Source organism: Cryptotermes secundus, unplaced genomic scaffold (assembly GCF_002891405.2).
Source record: "Cryptotermes secundus unplaced genomic scaffold, Csec_1.0 scaffold2106, whole genome shotgun sequence".
NCBI lineage: Eukaryota > Metazoa > Arthropoda > Insecta > Blattodea > Kalotermitidae > Cryptotermes > Cryptotermes secundus.
This window is the reverse complement of record NW_019731248.1, coordinates 43185-59792: the sequence shown is the minus strand read 5'-3', so window position 1 is coordinate 59792 and position 16608 is coordinate 43185. Positions and strand designations below refer to the sequence as shown.

The following is a 16608-nucleotide window of genomic DNA, read 5'->3' as shown; positions in this document are numbered from 1 at the left end:
TGATCACGTGAACAGCAGCGCACACCGACGATAAACGGTTTCACCACGTTGGTCAATTTCCTGGAAATTCATTCTCTAGCACTCGAACAACACGACTGGGCATTATCACGTACAGAAATAAAAATTATCGTGACGAACTGATACGAAAATATATATTGCACTTCGATTACTTCAAATCGCATCTGATTGGAAAAAAAAAAACTGCACAAGTATGGTCAACCTGTAATCATAGCAACTACGCACCCAAGTCTCTTGAGCTCCTCTGCAGGCAGAAGCGCGTATCAATCTTCTATCACAAAAATCAGCACTTCCTTAACACATTACAATAGCACCTCACTGAAAAAAACGAATGTGTCTCAAGCTTTAAAACATTCTACATTAGAAAAGCAAACAATTGTTCCCACTTCCGACGAAGTGACAAAGGTCAGTGTGTTGCAGTAATGCGCCAACAGGACACTACACTCCCGGGGAAGGAAAGTGAGAACCAACCGAGCTCCTACTTGCAGGGATCGATCGCCCACGAGGCGCACGGAGGACCCCTCCCATCAACAGCCAACACACGCACAACTAAAACCACTAGTACCAACCTTACAGCAAATGCCTCAACACGCTAACGCAAACTAGCAAGACTACAGGACTTAAAATTACTACTACAAGACAGACGTATTTCACGCATCCCGATAAATGATACTACATCTGGAGTTCTGGTTCTCACAACGGTAACTATGAAGAGTTACGTTCGACAGAACTCTTCACAATACACACTACTCAAGTCTGTGAAGCTTTTATGCCTTCGAGTCCAGCTACTCACTAAACTGTCGGCTGTGTCGAGAAATCGAGAGGTATGAAATGAACATTACTCTACTTTCAAGAGTAAAATTACAACAGAAAGGTACTATGGTCCGAGATGTGACACGACGTAGTCCGCGAGTTGTTCACATGAGTTTCAGTAGACAACCAGCAAGAATCCGGCGGCACGCAATGCGCCAACTCCTGCTTTAGCCATCCCACATGGCTGTTACTATTCAATCCCCCCTCCGCGGTGCCGAAGGGATAGCTCAGTCGGCATAGCGATTGGCTACGGTCCGGAAGGCCGGGCTCCAATTCCCGGTAGGTACAAGCGATTTTTCTCTATTCCGCGTCATCCAAACGGATTCTGGGGCATTCCAGCTTTCTGTCCATTGGGTTCCGCGAGCTCTTTCCCAGGGGGTAAAGCTGTTAGGACGTGAAGCTGACCACTCACCTCCATCTAGCGCTAAGATCAAGAATGGTGGAGCTATACCTCCATTCCCCTCTCGTGCTTCTTACCAGTTCCTAATGCGCAAAGGCATGTAGTTTGTCGAAACACAACGCAGTCATCTTCTCTGCATGTGTCCGCGAGCCAAGGTCCATTCACTTTCAGAGAGCCGATATCAATTTATTGCGGGTAAAGTGTAACACGCATTTCACTACACATTTAATGGAAACTGGAAAGCGTGAAGTCGAAACCACGGCTCTTGGTAACAATGCCTGTAAAAGCGTATATGTTACAACTTCAACCCGTCTGTAACTACAAACTCTATATACCAACCCTAATCCTGCCCTAACAATGAAGAAATAATTTAAAGACGCGATCCCATGAATAAAGTATGGAATACAAGAGAGTTCGGGTTCCCATAGGGGTGACTGTCATCTCGAATACCATGACGTGTAGTCTGGCAGATTGGCAATAACATATCTAGTGCGCCGGCGCACAGATCAGTAGATACATTAAGGCGTGTGTTAATTAAATTAACCTCAGTGGAAGGTGTATGACAGCCACAGAAAAATTAAAACACTAAGTACTTTCTTTGTACGCTTGCTTTTGATGCAATCCTTCCAGCCGCACTATGGCCCTGGGGTCGACTCTGCCTCTCACAGAAATGAGTACGAGGAATCCTTCTGGCGGTAAAGGGCGGCTGGCGCGTAAGGCTGACCTCATCGCCATCTGTGAGCCGACTTTCTAGAAAACGTGGGAGCCTCGACGTCTCACAACCCTATGGGCCTCCACGGCCTGTTACAGGGATAGCTTTACTTTTTCTTTAACCTTACAACTACGCTGTCAGTAAGCTGTGAACTTCTTTCAAGGTGCACCATTTTCCGATAGTGACGTATGTCGTTACGTCATCACCAGAAAGTTACAAAATTCTATTTTCAACATATTTTGGGTACAAAAATAGCCATACCAAGAGACCTCATTTAAACATAAACCTTTCCCCCCCTTAAGGCTGCCTACTCAAGGTAGGACGCACCCCAAAATGTGTTAAGACATGCAGTGCAACCGAACGTCGAACGATATAAATGACGGATGAAATAATTCGTTCTAAGGATATGCAAGGAATCGGTTGCGGCCAGGACTTGAGTACCGCACCGAAATTTGCATAGAGGGACTGGGAAAAACGAAAAAAAAAACCTCGGTCTGGGTTGGCGGCCTCAGGGCCCAGATTTGAACCCACGACCTCTAGCATATGAAGCAAGGGTGCTAACCACAGCACCGATATGATCGAAGTTAGCACTGCCCGCATTCTACTATTACAGTGAATTTAGATCTGGTCTGTTATCAAACGTCATATTAAACTCGCCGGTGTACGTTTATGTAAGTTGGCAGAAACGTACGGAGTTAATCGATATTGCTACTATGGCTCTGCTCAGCCACGGACTTTGGGGCACGCTATGCGTTTGTCGCTAAAGTTAAATGAGCGTTTCTGTCACATTTTGGTAATGTGTGGACTTATAACAATTGTAGCTGACTGTACTGTTGCGTACTACATTGTACTCGGGAAAATTACAGGCTGGGGTTCTAAAATTTTGTAATATCGAGATTCCCCGTTCCCTATAATATATTCGTCAATGCAGCTCCGTATCAGACCGTACAGTAACAGCAGGATCCTAAACAGCTTCACAATCTCTCTACACCTACAGTAAGCTATAAAACGTTCCTGTATAGTCACGAAAAGAGGTTCTGCACACTGTTGCAGGTCCCTATCAGACTGTACGGTAACAGCAGAGTATAAACAGCTTCAAACCCACTGTACATCTACAATAAACTGTAAAATAATCCTGTACCGTCATGAAAAGTGGAATTCTGCAAATTTTTGCTGGTCTCTATCAGGCTGCACGATAACAGCAAAAAGCTTTACAACCTATCTATACCTACAGTAATCTATAAAATGCTCCTCTACAGCCATGACACAAATTCGCGAAAAGTTTCGCCAGTTGCAGCTACATCTTTCGAAGGCACCTTTATTAAATTTTACTGCATTTTATGTACTTATTAACAACTCGGCAAACCCCACTTAGAATAGATGGCGTCTATCTGAGGGGTGGCAACTCACAAGATACAATTTGGTACATTCAGTCGCCGATGGGGGGATAATATCAAAGTGGATCATGACGAAACTGTGTTTGATGTTGTGGAGTGGGTTCAGCAGGCCCCGGCCATGTTCCAGTGACGGACTGTTCAAATACGGTAACATCAATAAAAAGGTGTAAAGTTGTCCCTGTAGTTAATTAAGCACTACGCCATGAAGGCGTATGGGGGAGTGAAAGTACAGATTCACATTTTTTTGACCTGGCACTAACTGGAGGTGAGTGGTTAGCTTCACGCCCCGGGTACCCATTGGATAGGAAGCTTGGTGGGCTCCACAGCCGGTCTGGACGACGTGGAGAAAATTCATCATACCGGGACTCGAACTCCGACCCCTCGGTCGTCCAGCTCACAGCTAGTCGCTATACCGACTTCGCTAAACCGGCTCCCCTGTAATTACTGTTCGGTTTCTACAAAATGTGGGGAATACAATGATCAGCTGAGCGACTAACAGATTCCTAAGACGGCCTCTGTACCATGCAGTTATTTGGTTACATGTGATTCCAATTATACACATTTGGCAAGAGATTACACAAGGTCTCGTCTGCATGTACACAAATGCGGGTTGAAAGTGGTAACCACAATCCTATGTTAACAGATGAGAATGCCGTCTCACCGACTGGTACACCTGGTAAATACGACAGACACAAGTGTTAACGAGTATATTCGGGTTATTTGCCTGATCAGCTAGCAGTGCTTAAGATACTTGGGGAAATATCGCCATTATTTCGCCATAAGTAACGTGCGATGTGCGTGTCATACGCAGTCACTAAAACAACGGCGTGGGGAGAAGCGTTCAGTAACACTTCGTTCTTGGAAAGGTATGCGAAGGCGTGTATATGAAAGAGCTACACTGAGAAGTCTCTCTTGTCTCAGTACGCCTAATTAATTAGCCAAGAGTGAAGAACTTTTTTCTTGCCTCAAACTGTCATCTGATTATCAAGCCGTTTCTACCTAACGAATCCAAGATAGCGCCAGCTATAAAAATTAACATCCCATGAGGATCGTGAACGTGAATCACGTACGGTGGTAAGATAAACGCGAGGGATATGGAACGAACCCGGTCGCGACCTGCGGCACTATCGCATTTGCCTGGAGATACTGAGAAAACACATGAAAAATATCGGTACATCTGGTGTTCGGTGCAGCAAGACGTGCATACACTGGTTTGTACTAGTCAAAGTCGAGATACACGTGTTTTCTCCTCCACTAGGAGCAATGTTTACGCACGCTGCATTGCAAACATCTCTCTTTTGCATACAGCCGGTATACTATATTTTGCGCCCACTGTGCCTCCCTAACATTCAAAACCAGCATTCTCTTACCGCTGCTGGTTGTGATGAACGTAAACGCGGCGGTCGCTCGGTCGGTATAGTTCGCTTGCGGACTAAATCCACGGAGTTACTTTTGTTTCGTGAAATTAACAGAAAATGATCTAACATCAGTTGGGAGTTTAAAGGAAGACTCGTTACCTGTCATACCCGCTTTCTTGCTACTAATCTCCCTTGCTTTCTCTCGTATTACTTCCAAATCCTATTCAATGTTGCGAGGAGACGAAGTGAACGACATTTAACGCCATCCCTCACACAAAACAGTCAATCGTAACCGCTCCAACTTATCTACCTAGATTACAGGCCATACACCAGCATCAAAACATTTTCAAATACAAAAAATACGATACAATGAAACTAAGCACTCGTTCGTGGCCTACATTAACTTACATTCATGCAAGGCGTAAAAGGCAGACAATTCGTTACTCTGTTGACCTCAAACTGCGTAATTTCATATTTTCTTCTCACCGTGACATCTCTCGCTATGCATACACGCACGGGCGCCCACAAAGGCGTGTCATTAACTATCCGCAGTTAATTTTTCATTAAATAATACAATTAAAATGAATATGTACAAAAGAATGAGTTTCCTATACAGTCCCCGTCCTCTTCACACGTAGTCGATAAGCTTGTGCATGCCATCATAAAAGAATGTCGGGACGGCTCGGTCGGCGGGCAAGAGGGCCGGGGTTCTATTCGAGGGGGGGGGGGAAAGATTTTTCCCTTCTCCACAGCGTCCGGCTCTGGGGCCCACCCAACTTTTCATACAATGGGTATCGAGGGCTCTATCTCCGCAGGTAAAGTTAACCAACCACACACCTCCATCTAGTGCCGAGGTCAAGAATGATGGAGCGATACTTTCACACCATGTCTTCATGGCATAAAGCTTAATTACGCATTCGGGCAACTCTGACTCTTTAACAAGCCATGAATGGAACATTTCTTTCATTTCTTGGTCACTGGAGAAATGCCAGCCTCTCTAAGCCTCTTTCAGTGGATCAAACAGGTGGCAGCAGCCACATCAGGACTATACGGTGGACGCCTCAACATCTCGAAGTTCTGTTGGCAGAGGCTTTCATTGGCGCGGGGGGACATTATCGTGCAATATCGCGAAATCTTTCGACAAGTCCTCGACGTTTGGGTCCGGTAGCTGGTTTCGACGAGTCTCGCAGAATTTCCCCTATAACCGACATATCTGCTTGTGCCCATGCCTTGGCAGTGTTCAAAAATCGGCCCTTGTGCATCCCCCAAAAAGTTTCACATTCCCCGCCGATGGTTGAGGTTTTAACTCCTTTCTGACGGACGATGTAGGACGTTTCCATTCCATACTTTGTCGTTTGCTTTCTGGAGCGTAATGGTGGACCCACATCTCGTTCCCATAACAATGCGTCTCAAGGAAATATCACCTCCTTTACGACAGCCGTTCAATAGGTCTTGGCAGATTGTCAAACGGTTGTGTTTGTGCGCTCCTGTGAATTGTTTTGGAACCCAAGTCGGTCCTGGATGATTCCACGAGCAGAACCAGGAATGTTGCACCCGTCCGCCATCCTGAATCATGTCACGGATTCGTTCCGTTTTCCTGGAAGCTGCTGTGGACAAAAGTCCTGATTGTTCGCCAACCATCACTGACGCCTGTGAGGCCGCTTTCGAACATAGATCTTCATTCGTCCACACTTCGTTACGGTAAAGCACCGTTTCCATATCGTGCTGAAAGGTCCGATGGATTTCTGCCCCTGGTACACCTTCCACCCACAATACTCGTATCACAGCACGCCGCTCTTCTTCCGTACGTATGGAACGCGGGGCGGCCATGATAAATCTGGTATATTACAAGTCGCCAGTCAAGATTCGAAAGCTTATCACTATCATGTAGAGTGTTCGTGTTTCTACCTGCGCGCAAAATAAACGTTGCAGCCAACACAACAAGCTTTAAAACAAATCAATGCGGAAACTTTCTGACTCTCACGTGTATGTACTCCTATGTATGTATGTACACGATTATAAATGTCGCCGTTTCGAGTGCGATACAAGACAGTAACCCAATAACAAACTCCGTGGTTTTAGTCCGCAAGCGAACTATACCGACTGAGAGGCCGCCGCTTGTCGGCGAAGTTAGTGCCAACTTTAGGGGATAGAGGGCGTCGCGTGGCCGGCGTAACGAATCCCCACGGCCGTTCGTTTTCTAGACCGCAGCCGCTACTTCCTTGAAATAGCTCCTCCATTATCCTCACGAGGCTGAGCGGATCCCACCCATTACTTCTCTGAAAATCTGGTAGCGCCGGGAATCGAACCCGGACCTCTGGATCTGTAGCCAGGAACTCTGACCACTAGACCACAGAGGCGGTCAGACAGCAATCCATTACAAATAACAATTCGGACCTTTCGAAAGAAATGTAACTTTCTTGGTGGAAGAGAGAAAAACATTCAACAGAATGTCTGAACCCAAGAGAGACAAAACAATTACATACCGGGAGGCTCAGTCAGAAGCGAAGAGCCGCTCACCTAGTCTAAATTCCAACACCTTTCACGGAGCCGAAGGTTCACTACTGTACTCGCAGAAGCCCACCACTGCGTCCCAACCTGAACCAGAAGAAACATCATACTCCTACGTCTATTTCTTTACGATCAAATCTAATATTATCTAGTGATCAATCTTTCAGACTTCCATCTCTTCCATGCGTGCTACACGCCCCGTCCACGTCACCTTGTTGGATTTTATCGTGCTGATAATATACATATATATGGCGAATACTACAAATTATGAAGCTCCTCACTGTGCACTTTATTTACAGGATACCGGGACTTCCTCTCTCTTAGGTCCAAACATTCTCCTCAGCACAGTTCTCAGTCACGTGAGAGGGTGACTATAGACGGGGCTTGAATTTGTAATCGGATTTATTGAACACTTACAGATCCGTGACTAAGAGTAATTATAACCGTTTCACTAATTCACACACTTTACAGATCACTATAGCACATACTTAAAGTCTTCTAAGCCTGCTGTGTCTTCAACAGTCTTGTCTGGTAACGGCTTCCAACGGTGGACGTTCCCCTTCCTCTGCGTTCCAGAACTGCCCAGGCCTCAGCTACAGCAACTCTTGACTGACAGAGTCAAGACTTACTTTACGACTTACTGTTTACCGTCCATCGCTTCGTCTTGGCGCCAAGCCCTTTGAGCCTCAAGATCAGAGAATTTTATTTTTCAACTGAACCCTACGGTCACATTTCTTGTGTAACATCCTCTCTGACAAAATAATTGGTTTGTCTCTTACGAATACGCTTTGCTTTTCGTCAAGCGTACGTATCGCACATATGGCATGTTGCTGAAAATTCTGACTTGTGCACTATATACATGTCCTATGTCAGTCCTGACTTTGTAATGGCAGATAATGCCTATCTTACGTATCTTATGCTACAAGGGTAACTCAGACACTTGACCAGCTCCTTTTAAGCCTCTTATACTTTATATGTCTGACTTCGCCTTGTCATATACTGCGAACATTTTCATTCTCATGATTTTGTATGACTTCTGCCTGTTGCCTGCACATTCGTCCTTCCAGCAATTCCTCTACTGTCGACAAAAAAAAAAATCCCCCACGGATCCTCATATACGCAACGAACACAGCAAGCACCGTGCAAACAGCAAGTGTGCATGCCGTCTGCTAATGAGCTAATTAATGTAATGGCGTAATCAAAATTGTCTCATTAATCATGTTGCTGAGGCCATTTCAATTACCGATTGAACATCGAATGAAAGGTTTACATATCCCACGACCGGCTGCCGCTACATTTTCCACATACGGTGCAAGGGATGAAAATTTTGATCTTACCAAAAACTGATATAATTAACATGCGGGATGTCCATTTTATCTTAACTACTTCTGAAAGGAATCCTTTTCCTGCATTGTAAGTTCCTATGGATTCGGCGTTTTGACTACGAAAAGTAAGGTGTTCTGAGTTGCAATGCGAAGTATTTCGGAGAGAGAATCGTATTGCACGAACCACGTCGATGAAAACCTCTCTAATGTATTATTTCCGAATAGTTACGTTTATTCAGAAATCAAATCCGACATTACCTGTGAACTTGGAGAGAGGTTTTCACATTTATAACAGTCAATCTTTACGAAATTTTCGACACAAGTCGTGGGAAAGTGAGTTTCAGAATCCCCTGCGCCGAAACCCCCCCCAAAAAATAGCCGAATAAAATCCTATGTATCATGATTCCTATCGGGGATCTGAAACTTCAGATGTGACGGAGGCTTTAGCTCGAGTTACACAACTCATTATACGGTAAACAGGACGCGATTTATATTCATTTACGCTTTAAAGAGCACATATTATTCAGAGCTCCAAATGCTGTGCAAATAATGAATCGGAAAAAAGAGGAAAGAAACGGTGGTGGGCTAACTGGCCCAGTCTAGAGGGAATGAATAAAATGATTAAAAAGAATCCAGAAAAGCAAGTCTCCGTGTCCAGATGTGAACACCTTGCCTTCCGAATACTATGGACTAGTAAAAGATTCGACCACGATGTTCGGTTACACGCGAAAGAAAATGATGCTGAAATATCACACAGAAAAGGGAGAATAAGAAGTATCAGGATGCTCCACCAGTTTTTAACCCACGAGATGTTTCACCCAGAGAGATTTTTCAAACAAGGAGCAAAGTTCTTATACTTAGGTATGGCATGCCGTATTCAGCCTCCATTTTATTTCTCATACACGTAGTGTACAGAAGAAACAGATAGTAAAACACATTATCCCACTCAAGGCATGGATGTATATGTTCGTTTATTCCGTTTGTGTTGTCCTGTGTGTAGGTAGCGGCCTTGCGACGGGCTGATCACTCGTCCAAGGAGTCCTACGACTGTATACAAAATATTACGAAACTGAAGATGCCATGGCCCAACAAAAGGCAGTAGACCCATTGAATGAATGAACAAAACTTTTTTTTTCAAACTCTGTTGGATATAAAAGTTTCCAGCCCGATTACGGGCGTGGTTCTTGGAATGCAGCATCTATAAATACATTTACAGGAGTTGGGTAAAATAACGGAAACACTACAGATACTGTACACATTCCTATCTTAATATAGTGTTGAACTACCTTCTGTTTCAATACAGCCGCAATTCTTCTTAGAATGTACTCGTATAAGTTTTGAACTGTCCCTGCCAGAATTTTATATCCTTCATCTTGAAGAACATCTTCCACTTGTTTTAGAGATGTTGGAAGTTGAAATCTGTTACAAAGCTGACCACGGTGGTTCAATAATGTCCAAACCTGGTGACTGTGCTGGCCAGGGAAGATGAAGTTCACTTTCACGCTCTTCAACCATGACTGAAGAGTTCCAGCTGTGAATAGTGGTGCTGTCGTCTTGGAAAACTGTATCGTTGTTTGGAAATAACGTANTTCCTCCCACTACTACAGATTGACTGGTGCCTGAGTTTGGTCTTTGTTGGTCCCTTTGCTAATTGAGGTCTCACACCAGACAGATTTATGGCTCCTTGCTGGTCAAGGTTCTTTAACATTCTCTACTTGTTGGAAAAAGGGTAGGTTTCGAGCTTTCGAAACCTGATTTCGAGCTTTTAAGAAAAATAACGGGAGAATATCGATGGATGACGTAAATGCGAGTACAGTTCTCTCTAAATTATAGTAAACTAACATTGACTGTCATACAAAACATTTAAACAAATGTGATACTCACTGAAAAAAAAAATCTTTAAAAATACATTGCCGCGGTTGAGCCGCAAAGCGGTTAAACAGCGCGCGGATAATCGAGAGTCTACTGTACCTCCCTTGCAGGAATTCGGTCATGAAGAGTATAATGGGGCCAACAGATTACCGTACAACGATGTGGCCGCTTTCAAAATCGGGCAAGACTCCCATTTTCCGATTTTCCACACGGAGTGTCATTCTACACAATCGTTAATGAACTTACTCGAGCACTACAGCGTGCAAACAAACGGAAGAGCATTCCATATTGCCAACTGAATTTCTTCCAATGCAGCAAATACAAACATAATATATTCCTCAATTTCTTGGTGTTTCCATTACTTCGTTCACCTCCTGTATATATGTTTACTCGTACGGATGTGAACTTCCCTAGCGCCTGAACGGATGGATGGATTTTATTCATATCTGGTATACAAGAGTTTAATCCCAGGTCAGTGCCCTGTGAATGTGAACATTCTAGCTCCGAAAACAGAGACCCCACAGAAAGGACCCTAAAGCATAAAAATGCAATTCTTTTGAAAATGGCCGGAACTTTATTAAATTTCAACAATCTGGAGGCGGCCTCCCCAATTTAAGGTGCACAGATGGAAGATCAGCACGATTATCATTTGCGCAATGCGGGAATGTCAATTTTCGCGAAAACAACCTAACATTGGTTAGATTTTTACACCTCTCTGGGCAACCGAGATGGGGCAGTTACAATGAAGAAAGAGGATCTCGGATTTTAAACTACGCAACAAAGTCTTAATTCAGTTAAAGCACGACAATGAAAAATATCGTTTAGGGATGTGACATTTACAGTACGACCAAGGATTTCTTTGTCACTGTTCGGAGTTTATGGTCTTCACCACGATAATGCATTCACATCTGCGTAGGCTCTGCTGGAAGACAAATAGAACATCCGAAACCGTATTGCGCCACATGAAGGACAACGGGAATGAGCACCACAGTGTTTTCTGGGAACTTCAGGATAGTCTTGCAAAGTGACTACGCAGGTCGTGATGGGAAAACGTGTAAGATTAAAGTTTGTTCCACCACATGAAGTTTGCTAAAATGTATCAACACTGAGGTGCACATTACAGGGGGCATACACAGGCTGCGGGTTACCAGACTATGGTGGCCGGTCCGCCATCGAGTTGCCACAGAGGACTGGACGGATAGAGGACCACCTTTCACATTCGGGAGCTTGTCTTTAGCATGGTGTCAATGCTGTTAGGCACGGGAAGTACATAAACGGTATCATTCAGTGGGCCCCATAAAGACACGTCAGGCGACCTTGGCGATCATGGGATTGGGCACTATTTCCTGTCCATTTTTCCAAGACGTTAATTAACGAAATCGCTCACGTCCAGGAGGAAATACGGGGGCGCGCCAAGTTGCTGAAACAGTATGACATCATCGAGCTCTTGGATATGAAGCTTTGCAACATGTCCTGGGTAAGTAATGACCGCGACATTCGCTTCTGCAAAAGGAATCAACGTATGCTAATGACCCCCTTTCACGGGTGCAAACTCTTTAACTACATACCTTGCGGCTTACGTTTCAGTGCACGTAGCGACCTATTCACGCGGAAACCACCTTCGTCAGAGAAAATGGCTCATCAAATGTTTCCAGTTTAAAACTGCAAACACAAGTCTGGAAGTCATGCTAGCTCTAAAATTTTCGGTGCCGCAAATGAGCGCGATCCGCCCTTCGCGCTCCATGAAGCCAAATTTTATTAGGGAAGGAAGCCGTTGTTCCACGTGAAAGAGAATTTCCCAACGAAACTGATGCCTCTCTACTTCGTTGATTGTCATAACTTGGTTTTGCACTTGGCGCATGGCACTTGGGAGGGGAGAGGTGAGTGCATGCATGCAACCGTACATCCGGTCAGACTGCACCTGATTAGTAAATAAGTAGTATAATTACTTATATTGACGGCAAATTGATTTTGTGTACATATACATGCTAGCGCACTGGCATTCCACTGCAACTCTGCTCTGTAGCAGTGATGCAGAAGTTGCATTCGCATATTTTATTGCCCGTTAACTACATCAACAAGTCTACTGTGTAATTCGCATTGAACGCTATTTACCACAGCGTGAGCTTCATTAGTATAGCAACCCAACCAATTTGTGTTCTGAGCAGTTGTACACGTCCTATTAAATCTACTCGTTGGGCTTGGGCACATTCCCAGATCATTTTAAACTTCACGAACACTGCTGCGACATGTCTGGCTTGTGGTAACGGAGCTGCACAATATGTCGCTGTCTGTATGCGTTGATATTTGTCGCGGCTGCGCAAAACAGAGAATCTATGGCGGAGTGGATCTGGTCTTTTAAAGTGCAAAGAATCGCTACTTCTATACATGTTTCGGCATTATAAGTCCATCCTCAGGTACATATTATATGCAAGTTGCTTCACTACACAAATTCACTACTGAACAAAACACCAATTAAAATTACGTTGAAATTTAAAATTACTTAAAATAGTTCGAAGTTTTTAAATTGACATGGGCAACAAACTCTTTAAGTGTTCTGTATGACTTGAACCTTCGGGGGTCCGGTTTCTTTTCGTGGGAGCGAACGGCTGTTCACACTGTACTGCCAAACATCTCATACATTTGGCTTGCAAATTATATCATTTTGGGGATCAATCAGAATAAACGTTTGGGACGCCAACCGCACTAAAGTTTAATTTTAAAACTAACCTGCATGGGTTCTTGGTACAGGTATGTACATGCGGATTGTGCTGATTATATAGCACCAAATGGTACGCTGACCGAGAAACTGGTAACGGTTTGCAATGCTTAATCAGGATACTACCTCGTCGTCTTATGAGGAAAACCACGAAAATTCTATCATGACAGCTCGGAAGAGGTTCGAACGCACTCAATATAAGTGTACAGCGATACTGTTACACTAACATGCTCGCTGAAACATGAATATTTTTATGAAGCATTCGCTGCCTATATTGCGCAATTGTACAAAACCAACAGAAAGAAAGCCGGAAATAACTGAACGTGTAATAATTAACTCCGTTCGGTGGCTGCTTCCTATACGTGCTATTGTGCATGCACTGGCACGTGGTAAAACATCCAAGCGGAACCCAGTACCAGAAGCATTTCTTAACGAAAAGAGTACGATTTTTCCTTCCAACTTCACACCACCGAGAGGCCACATAGCACCTCACCTAACTACGCAACAGCGGCATTATACCCTGAAACAACCCTCTGCCAGATCAACAGTGTTGAGTGAATTGATTTTGTTTTGCAAGTTTGCTGTCTTCTGGGACATAACGCCATGCAGTCGTGTAGGAGATCGCCGACATTTCCGAGAAACATTATGCCTTCATCTTCGGGATTGAAGAGTTCGCCGGGCACAAGGCCAGCAAAAAGCAGGCCGCACACCATTCCGTACGACAGTACGCTTCAAGTCTTCACTTGAGAACCTCAAATAAATAAATAATAATAATAATAATAATAATAATAATAATAGGGATAGCGCACAATGTGCAAGTTTAGTCTTTACAGAACTGAGTTAACGATGCGAGTCTTTTGGCATAGGCTAGCACATGGTATCATTCACACTTGTTTCCACACAATCTGCATACACATTCTTCTCCTATAACGGGGTGATTTTGCACACTGCATATCCTGTGAGAACCTCAAATAAAAATATTTCTTCTTCCAGTCTCGCCCTCTTCATGCCTCTTCTTTTCACTCTGAAGGTACGAGACAATGAAGTGTGGTTTCTATGGGCTACCTGCTTGCCTCCCCTTCAGGGTGGCCGTTTAGTGGTATCGCATATGGCTATGAGGTTGACAACTTCCAGGGGCACAGAACATGCGGACCAATGTGTCCACCTTGAGACTTCCGATCTTGATAAGGACCTTTATAAACACTCCGAACCGTAAGTGTCCGAACCATAACCATTCTGGCCAAAACCTTTCGTGCCGTCACGCACTGAACGTGACGATGCCACATCTCGTGCGCCTCTTGTTACTTTCTTCAAAAAATGTAATCAAAAGTGTGGGATTTCACCGGACTTGCGAAAGCACAGTTCCACGGAACGATTGGCGAGTAATGCTTAGTGCAACTTCAGCACAAACTATAAACATTACGAAGAATGCGCTGAATGCTGGCCTAGCTCTTTTTATTGAGAGCGACTCTTCGTGTCGATCAAGGGTGGAAAAAACAGCTGACGGTCAAGCGTGACTGAGTTAGGATTCGTCTGCTGTCCAATAAAGTCGGAACGTGCAAGTCGCGAGCTTCAAATGCACCAACCAAAAATGCGAAATACTAAGACTGCGATCCGGGCTGTAACATCCGTTTCATCCTGTGGGCGGATACCGACCTATCCGAACATACTACTTCCATCTTCAGAGTTTAAATATGTAAAAGCTATCTTTGTAATAGGCTGTGGAGGCCCATAGGGTTGAGACGTTCTAGGTTACCGCATTTTCTGGAAAAACGGCTCACAGATGGCGCTGAGGTCAGTCTTACGCACCGGCCGCCCTTTACCCTTAGGAAGATTCCTGGTACTCCTGTTAGAGGCTGGGTCGACCCCAGGACCATACTGCGGGTGAAAGCATAGGGTCAATTGAAAAAGCCAATGACCTCATCAAGAATCGAACCAGCGACCTTCCGAAGTGTAGCATAATGGCTCAACCAACTACGCTACCACGTGCCCCGAGCTGAAGCGTGTAGTTTCCGGAACAAGTTTGGATATTCAGGCAAAATATGCAAGGAAGGTAGTCATGACATCCAAGGAGAAGAGGCAGAGAACGAAGCCCAGTCATAGCCACTGGAAAACGGAATAGGGCGAGAGAATGAGAACGGCCCTTTCTAGGGCTCCAAAATTGTTTTCCGGAGAAAAAGCTGACATTTGTGAGTAAAGGCAACTTTCAATGCCACCGAAAACGAATTTGAAAATAAAAGGCCTTTCTCTGGGCTCCAGCGGATGGAAACTGAGAAAAGAGCCCTACTTTTCAATACTCTTCGCAAGAACTGCATTTTAAGGCGAATACGACCGTATTAAAAGAATACGGTTGCCTGAGGCCCACTACACTTTTAATCCACCTCTGGATTGATCTCAGACGGGAAAGGCACATCCACTTAATACGATCAAAATTCCAAAGGTGAATGGTATATCACGGAACTGTGTTCGTACAGAGGGGCCAGTGAACTTCGACATTCGATGTGTTTTACGATCCGGTCACTGTGCAGAACACTAGTGGATACCCAATCCGTCCGCAGCACAATGGCGGAGAAAAACTACCAGCAAGCGCTCGGGAATCGAATCCACTACGTCGTCTTCTTTCTTTGCTTTCCTTACTGAGCCCAAGTGTACGCCGTACCATTCCCGTATTTATACTCTCGAAGCAATTTACGGATTTCCATTAAATTTCGTGTGAGCAGCACCATGCTACAGATTGTACTCTGCATCCCTGTCACTAATAACAGGCGGGGATGTGCAATCAATATACTAACTAGGCTAAACAGATGGATTCGGGGGTTCGATTCCCGGGAGGGGCAGAGATTTTACTCTTCGCCACCGCGTCCAGGCGGCCTTGGGGACCCACCACGTCTCCTAGCCTGGGTACCGGCCGCTCCATCCGCGGAGACAAAGCGGCCACTGTGAGACGTTATCCATTCACACCTACCTAGTGTCAGTGCCGGTCGGTCGGGTAAATTGCTGCTGGCCTTCGCCAGCACAGCCATCCTTCGACCCAGGAATGCGTGGGGATATTTACACTTTAACTCCTTCAAACATCTACATGGTGACATAACGAAGTGCTGTGACGTTACGGTTTCACTATCAATAATAAAAACTCCACTACACTACTAATAGCGTATGGTTCACAAATGTTCGGACAAATCCACGTTTTGTTAGTGTAACTGTTGCAGAGCTATACACATTCAAATTTCGGCCTCGTGGTAATAGCTAACAGAATACTGGAGCTAGGCAGGCGACTATCTTTATTTACGGAGACAGATCACACACACACACACACATATGTATATATACAACACCTACATATTCTGCAAGAATTAATTAAGACCAAGGCAATACTGCAAAACTTACGGTACATCCAATAAATTTATCCAAGACAAAACATACGATGGCAAGAATTTTGCACAAAAATTAATCGCTCATTAGAATAATTACAGTAAAACCTGC

At 44.5% G+C, this 16608-nt stretch overlaps 1 protein-coding gene across 3 annotated transcripts in view; it reads right to left on the bottom strand.

Annotated features, from left to right (window-relative positions):
• LOC111866661 (14-3-3 protein zeta) overlaps positions 1-16608 on the bottom strand; it is an 84981-nt gene that overhangs the window by 50399 nt on the left and 17974 nt on the right. The window contains exon 1 of one of the 3 annotated variants that reach the window (XM_023855836.2): positions 244-488. The exons of the other annotated variants lie outside the window; for them this stretch is intronic. The gene's annotated coding sequence lies outside the window, so the exon portion shown is untranslated. Of the gene's footprint in view, positions 1-243; positions 489-16608 lie in introns of those variants that run through there. 3 annotated transcript variants of the gene reach the window in all.